This window comes from Choloepus didactylus, chromosome 13, assembly GCF_015220235.1.
Source record: "Choloepus didactylus isolate mChoDid1 chromosome 13, mChoDid1.pri, whole genome shotgun sequence".
Classification (NCBI taxonomy): Eukaryota; Metazoa; Chordata; class Mammalia; order Pilosa; family Megalonychidae; genus Choloepus; species Choloepus didactylus.
In genome coordinates this window covers 74,795,033-74,803,150 of record NC_051319.1, presented here as the reverse complement: position 1 = coordinate 74,803,150, position 8,118 = coordinate 74,795,033, and positions in this window count along the sequence as shown.

Sequence of the window (8,118 nt, the reverse complement as noted above, 5' to 3'; positions counted from 1 at the left end):
TGAGGGGTGACAATGGGATTGGGAAAGCCATAAGGACCACACTCCACTTTGTCTAGTTTATGGATGGATGAGTAGAAAAATAGGGGAAGGAAACAAACAGACAAAGGTACCCAGTGTTCTTTTTTACTTCAATTGCTCTTTTTCACTCTAATTATTATTCTTGTTATTTTTGTGTGTGTGCTAATGAAGGTGTCAGGGATTGATTTATGTGATGAATGTACAACTATGTAATGGTACTGTAAACAATCGAAAGTAAGATTTGTTTTGTATGACTGCGTGGTATGTGAATATATCTCAATAAAATGATGATAAAAAAAAAGTGAGAGAGTTGAAAAGCTATGGAATAGTAGTCAAAAAGAAAGGGAAACCTTCAGTGGAAAGTACGTGCAGGCTATGAACATGCTAAGGGAGGGTTGTCTCATTCTGTGCTCTTCATGTAACATGTGCATTATTGGGGATGGACAAATGCTAGCTAATAGTAAAAAATTATTTGAAGTTGGAGAATGTTAATCACTCACCCTGGAATTCAGCTAGAATGCTTGTGTTATTTCACTTGGTTCTGACACAAATGATGTTATCTACTGGCTTGTAAACCTGTTCTCTTCTTAATTAACAGGAAAATGTTATTAATTGCTTGGTGAGCTCCACTAATAATAATAACAATGGCAGAAAACTTTGTTGAAGGAGATTTACGTTGCATTATAACTTTTTGTATAGTTTGGATTTTTGTTTTTTTTAAAAATACGTATTACTACTACTTCAATTAAAACTTTTAAAATATGGAGAGAAAAAAAAAGGGGTGTCAACTTTATGAGAAAAGGGGACACATCTAGTTGATGTTTTTGAAGAGGCTATTGCCTCTGGGTTTTGGAACTTAGCTGGCATAGGAGTTCTCTGAAGAATTAAAGTTTCTGAAGAATAAACTTAGTGAGTGAAAACTTTATAGAGTCTCAGATAGGCATCCAGGTATTCTTCAAGGTTTTCAGGACTACTGTTGACTTGGGCTTATCATGTTGTGGTCATTTGGCATATCTAGGTGAAGCTAGCATAGGAGTAACCTCCAGAACAGCCTCTTGACTCTATTTGAATTCTCTTAGCCACTGAAACCTTATTTTGTTGCCTTTCTTTCATGCCTTTTGGTCAAAAAGGCATTCTCAGTCCCTCAATGCCAGGGTCAGGCTCATTCGTGGAATCCATGTCCCACATCGCCAGGAAGACTCATTCATCTGGGGGATCCTGTCCCATATAGAGGGGAGGGTGATGAATTTATTTGCAGAGTTAGGCTTAGAGAAAGTTCACATTTGAGCAACAAAAGAGGTACTCTGGAGGCGACTCCTAGGCATAATTATAGGGGGCTTAGCCTCAGCTTTACAACCATACTTTCACTGGAGCAAGCCTCAAGATCAAGGGCTTGACTGATAAAGTAGGGGGTTCCTAAGTCCACACAGCATATGTTATGTCTATGTTAATCCACCCATATCTCACATCATCATCACTTAGTTGTACAGTCCTCATAACTCTCCATTTTAAACAATTCTCATGACCCAAATCATCTCGTAGCTCTTGTCAGCCCTTAATTATTTGTCCCTAGTATTTTTGTAGTACTATTATGGTTTTGCTATTAATTACAGTCCCTAGTATGCAATATGTAGATTTTTCCCATATACCCATCTGTTGTCAACTATCTGTGCTAGTGTTATACCTTAGAAGTATATCATGCAAGCCCCTATCTCTATTTGTGGTGCCAATATGTGGAAATATGCCTTTAAACAACCCCTTTCAATCCTATTCACCTTCAATACAGTTCTGATACTTATAATCCCATTAACAAACAATCGTCACCCCTATCCATTACCATACCTTTGAATTCACCATCAACATATCACTAGCTACTGTCTATCACTAGGTCCCCAAAATTCTATAAGACATTGATTTTACATTGTTCAGAGAGTTCATAGAAGTGGTAACATACAACATCTCTCCTTTTGTGTCTGACTTATTTCACTCAGAATTATATCTTCAAGGTTCATGCATGTTGTCGTATGTTTCAGGACCTTGTTCCTTCTTACTGCTGCATAGTATTCCATCGTATGTATTTACCACATTTTATTTATCCACTTCTCTGTTGAAGGACACTTGGATTGTTTCCATCTCTTGGCAATTGTGAACAATGCTGCTCTGAACATCGGTGTACAAATGTCTGTCTGTGTCACTGCTTTCAAATCTTCTGGGTATATACCAAGAAGTGGAATTGCCGGATCACGGGGTAATTCAATATCTAGTTTTCTGAGAAACTGCCAATCTGTCTTACATAGTGGCTGTACCATTATACATTACCACCAGCAATGAATAAGAGTCCCAATTTCTCCACATCCTCTCCAGCATTTATTGTTTCCTGTTTGTTGAATGGCAGCCATTCTTATTGCTGTGAGATGGTATCTCATTGTGGTTTTGATTTGCATTTCCCTAATAGCTAGTGAAGCTGAATATTTTTTCATGTGTTTTTTAGCCATGTGTATCTCCTCTTCAGAAAAATGCCTTTTCATATCTTTTGCCCATTTTATAATTGGGCTGTTTGTACTATTGTTGTTGAGTTGTAGGATTTCTTTATATATGCAGGATATCAGTATGTAGTTTTTATTTGCATTTCTCTTATTAGGAATGAAGTAGAGATAATCTCATTTTTAAGAGACATCTGTACTTCAATTTCTGTGTACTGTTTATGTCTCTTGCCTAATTTTCTATTGGGGTTGTTGATATTTTCTTTTTGTAGATCTTTTTATATTAGGTAAATTAGCTCTTTGTTATCTCTTTGTTATCTGAGTTGTAAATGGATTCATTCCTCAATTAGCTGGATTTCATTTACAAACTTTTTTTCAACAAGGGTTCAGGGGTGCCTTAATTTTTTTGCATATGAAGGTAGAGGTCCATCTTCACTCATTTGCAAAAAAATAACCAGTTTCCCCACCTGATTTGTTGAAGAGACTATTCTTTTCCCATTAAGTGGACTTACACCCTTGTCAAAAATCAGTTGGCCCTAGATATGAGGGTATATTTAAACTCTCAATTCAATCCCATTGGTCTGTATTTCTGTCCTTGTGCTAGTACCACCATGCTGTTTTGATTATTGTAGCTTGTAATAAGTTTTCAAATGAGGAAGTGTGAGTACTTAAACTTCAGTTTTCTTTTTCAAGAGGTTTTTGGCTATTCAGGGCCACTTACCCTTCTATATAAATTTCAAGATTGGTTTTTCCATTTCTGTGAAGAAGACTGTTGGAATTTTGACTGGGATTGCATTGAATCTGTAAATTGCTTTGGGTAGAATTGGCATCTTAACAATATTTAGTTTTCCAATCCATTAACATGGGATGTCCTTCTACTAATCAAGTCTTCTTTGATTTATTTTAGCAATGTTTTATAGTTTTTCATTAAAAATCTTTTACATCCTTGTTAAATTTATTCCTAGATGTTTGGTTCTTTTAGTTGCTATTGTAAGTGGAATTATTTTCTTGATTTCCTCATCAGATTGTTCATTACTAGTCTATAGAAACACTACTGATACTGAGAATTGATCTGGTACCCTGCCACTTTGAAGAATTCATTTATTAGCTCTAGTAGCTTTGTTGTGGATTTTTCGGGATTTTCTATATACAGGATTATGTTATCAGTGAAGAGGGAAAGTTTTGCTTCTTCCTTTCCAATTTGGATGCTTATTTCTTTTTATTTCCTAATTGCTCTGGCTAGAAGTTCCAGTACAATGTTGAATAATAGTGGTGGCAGTGGACAGCCTTATCTTGTTCCTGATCTTAGGGGGAAAGCTTTGTCTTTCACCATTGAGTATAATGTTAACCATGGGTTTTTCATATATGCCCTTCATCATATTGAGGATGTTTTCTTCTCTTCCTTGTTTATAGGTGTTTTTATCAAAATGGGGGAGTAGATTTTGTCAAACACCTTTTCTGCATTAATTGAGATGATCATGTGGATTGTTTCCTTCATTCTACTAATGTGTATTACATTAATTGATTCTCTTATGTTGAACCTTCTTTGCATAACTGGGATAAATCTGACTTGATCATGGTGTGTAATCTTCTAATGTTATGTTGAATTCAGTTTGCTAGTCTTTTGCTGAGGATTGTCACATTTATATTTACAAGGGATATTACCTGGTATCTTTACCTGGCTTTGGTGTTAGGGTGATGTCGGTCTCAGAGAATGAGTTAGGAAGTGTTCCCTCCTCTTCAACTTTCTGGAAGATTCTAAGCAGGATTGGTGTTAATTCTTCTTGGAATGTTTGATAAAATTCACCAGTGAAGCCATCTCATCTTGGGTTTTTCTTTGTTGGGAGGTTTTTGATTACTGAATCAATTCTCTTTACTTGTTATTGATCTATTAAGATCATCTATTTCTTCTTGAGTCAGTGTGGATAGTTTATTTCTAGGACTTTTTCCATTTCATCTATATTTTCTAATTTGTTGGTATACAATTAATTGTTCATGTCCAAGCTGAGATATACAATTCAATCTACACAGACCCATTGGTTGTTTAAGAGTGTATTTAATTTCCATATATTTGTGAATTTTCTAGTTTTCCTTCTGTTACTGATATCTAGCTTCATTCCATTGTGGTTGGAGAAGATACATTGCATGATATCAGTATTTTTAAATTTTTTGAGACTTGTTTTGTGACCCAGCATGTGGTCCACCCTGGTGAATGACCCATGTGAACTAGAGAAGTAAGTGTATTCTGCTGTTGTTAGATGAAGTATTCTATATGTCTGTTGGGACTATTTGGTTTAGATTATAATTTTAGTCTTAAGCTTCTATTTATTGATGTTCTGTCTAGATGTTCTATCCATTATTGAAAGTGGTGTATTGAAGTCTCCTACTAGTAATGTAGAACTGTCTATTTCTCCCTTCAAATCTGTAAGTATTTGCTTCCTATATTTTAGGGCTCTGCTGTTAGGTGCATATATATTTATAATTGTTACGTCTTTGTGTTGAATTGACCCCAGCTCTCTTTTTTTACCTCTAATGCAATTTTATTGAGATATATTTATATACCATACAGTCCATCCAAAGTATACAATCAGTGGCTCACAGTATCATCACATAGTTGTGCATTCATCACCACAACCAATTTTAGAAAATTTTCATTACTCCAGGAAGCAAAAGAAAAAAAGGAAAAAAAAAGAAAAAAAAAAAAAAAAGAGAGAATGCCCAACACTTATCCTGCACCCCCCCACCCCCCAGTCATTGATCCCTAGCATTGTTGCAGTACATTTGTTACTGTTGATGAAATAATAATATACTATTGTTAACTATAGTTCATAGTTTGTAGTAGGTGCATTTTTTTCCATATAGCACTCTATTATTAACTCCTTGTAATAGTTTTGTATATTTGTTCTAGTTCGTGGAGGAATTTTTTTATATTTGTACTGTTAATCACAGTCATCATCCACCCCAAGATTTACTGAATTATACATTCCCATGTTTTAACCTCTGGTTTTCCTTCTATTGACATTTAGGATTCTAAACTTCCCCTATCAACAACACTCACATACAATTCAGCACTGTTAACTATACTCACAATAATGTGCTCCTATCACCTCTATCAATTTCCACTCATTTAAATTCAACCTAGTTGAAAATTCTGTACATCTTAAGCAACTGCTCCCCATTCTCTAGCTTTATTCTATCTCCTGGTAACTTTAACATTCTAGATTCTATGTCCATGAGTTTACATAGTATAGTTAGTTCATATTAGTGGGCTCAAGATTGTTTGGCTCAATAGATTAGGGGCAGGGTTAGAAACTTCTGCTTCTTTCCTTTTCTACCAATTTTGAAGTGTATTGAATTAAGTTATGCTGCTTTTCTTGTTTGCTTAATTTTGGTGAAAAAATTTTTTAACTTTTTTTTAAAATGCTCATTGTTTGGTATAGGGGAGGGCAATTTATGAGGACATTTGGAATTTTCAGAATTATTTTGTTCAAAATCAGAGGTTGTATGAAAATTAAATGTTTCAAATCTCTTCAGTAGACTAGCCCTATGAAATACTGATACCTCTGCATACATTTAGATATCTATCCTTGATGTGTAGACTCTATCTCCATACCTCTTCTACACATCCATGAGAAGAGTTTCTTGTGAGATTTCTCCTGGGATAAAAAGAGTCCATCACAGAAGTGACAGTAGTGTGTTATTGTGAGAATAACTAATGGTGCTGAATGGCATGTGAATATTGTAGAAAGAGGAAACTTAAGAGTCATGTATGTCACCAGAAGGAAAGTTGGAAGTTAAAACATGGGAATGTATAACAGTGAAACTTGCGGTGGATAATGCCCACGATTAACCGTACAAATATAAAAAAAGTTTTCAGGAACAAAAACAAATGTATGACACTATTAGGAGTTAATAATAGAGGGGTTTATGAGGAAAAATCTACTATTGCAAACTATGGACTAAAGTTAACAGTAATATTTTTTAATACAGTTTTGAGATATATTCACACACCCTACAGTCATCTACAGTGTACAATCAATTGTTCACAACACCATCATACATTTGTGCATTCATCACTAGAATCAATTTTTGAACCTTTTCCTTGCTCCAAAATAAAAATAAAAGCAAAAAAGAACACCTGAATCTTTCTATCCCCTCCATCCCACCCTATTCTTCATCTAATTTTTGTCCCCATTTTTCCACTCATCTGTCCATACACTGGATAAAAGGAGTGTGAGCCACAAGGTTTTCACAATCACACAGTCACACTGTGCAAGCTACATAAACAATCGTCTTCAAGAATCAATGTCACTGGGTTGCAGTTTGACAGCTTCAGGTATTTCCCTCTAGCCATTCCAACATACTGAAAACTAAATAGTGATATCTATATAGCGCATAACAATACCCTTGAGAGTGACCTCTCGACTCCATGTGAAATCTCTCAGCCACTGGAACCTTGTGTTTCATCTCTTTTCCCCCTTTTGGTAAAGAAGATCCTCTCAATCCCACAGTGCTGGGACCAGGTTCATCCCCAGGAGTCATTTCCCACGTTGCCAGGGGGATTCACACTCCTGGGAGTCATGTCCCACGTAGAGGGGGAGGGTGGTGAGTTCACCTGCCAAGTCGGCTTAGAGAGAGAGGGGGCCTCATCTGAGCAACAAAGAGGCTCTCCGGGGGGACTCCTAGGCACAATTATAAGTGGGCTTAGCCTCTCCCTTGCAGCAACTAGCCTCACAAGGGAAAGCCCCCAGATTGAGGGCTCAGCCCACTAACTAACAGTAATATTTTAATACTCTGTCATCAACAGTAACTATATCAATACTATGGGTTAATAATGGTGGGGGGGTGGTATAAGGAGTATGGGAAGACTTGGGTTTTTTTAATTTTTATTTCTTTTCTAGAGTAATGAAAATGTTCTAAAATTGATCATGGGATTGTATGCAGTTAGCGATGATACTGTGAGCCAGTGATTGTATACTTTAGATGGTCAGACAGTTTGTATGGTGTTGGACTGTATCTCAATCAAACTGCATTAAGGAAAAAAAAAAAAAAAAGACTCCATCAGGGTCCTGGCCATTGACCTCTGGCTGGTGTAGCAGAGTTGATGTCTCAGTATCTCTGGCAGCGCCTTGCAGAACTCCGTCTTGAGATTGGGTCCCTTCTTCATGAGGTGAGTCCTTCAGGGGTGGGTCCACCTGAAGACTTCAGAATGAGTGATTTCTGCCGAGAACACTGATTTTGTCATCATGGGCATGCTCTGTCAATCTCATGGGATTTTTATGAGGAGTAAATGAGAAAGTAGATGTATTTTCCCAAAGTGCTTTCATAGCAGTGGCATACAATGTAAGGTGTTGCTAATGCCATACTGCATGCAGCCTGTTTCTATTAACCTAAAAGCCCTTTAGGAAAAGCAATTAAAAGACAAACAACTAGGGGAAAGTTTTGCTGGGCTCCTTACAACAAGATAGAGAACAGAGCCCTCTGCTCACCTCATTAACCATCACTTAGAGCACATGTTAAACAGAATAATTCTCTCTGGCAAACATAAACCCTTCTGGAATTCATGAGATTGTTGAGGGAACGCTGATGGAGACAGGAGGTAGTTGCCAAGAATAGG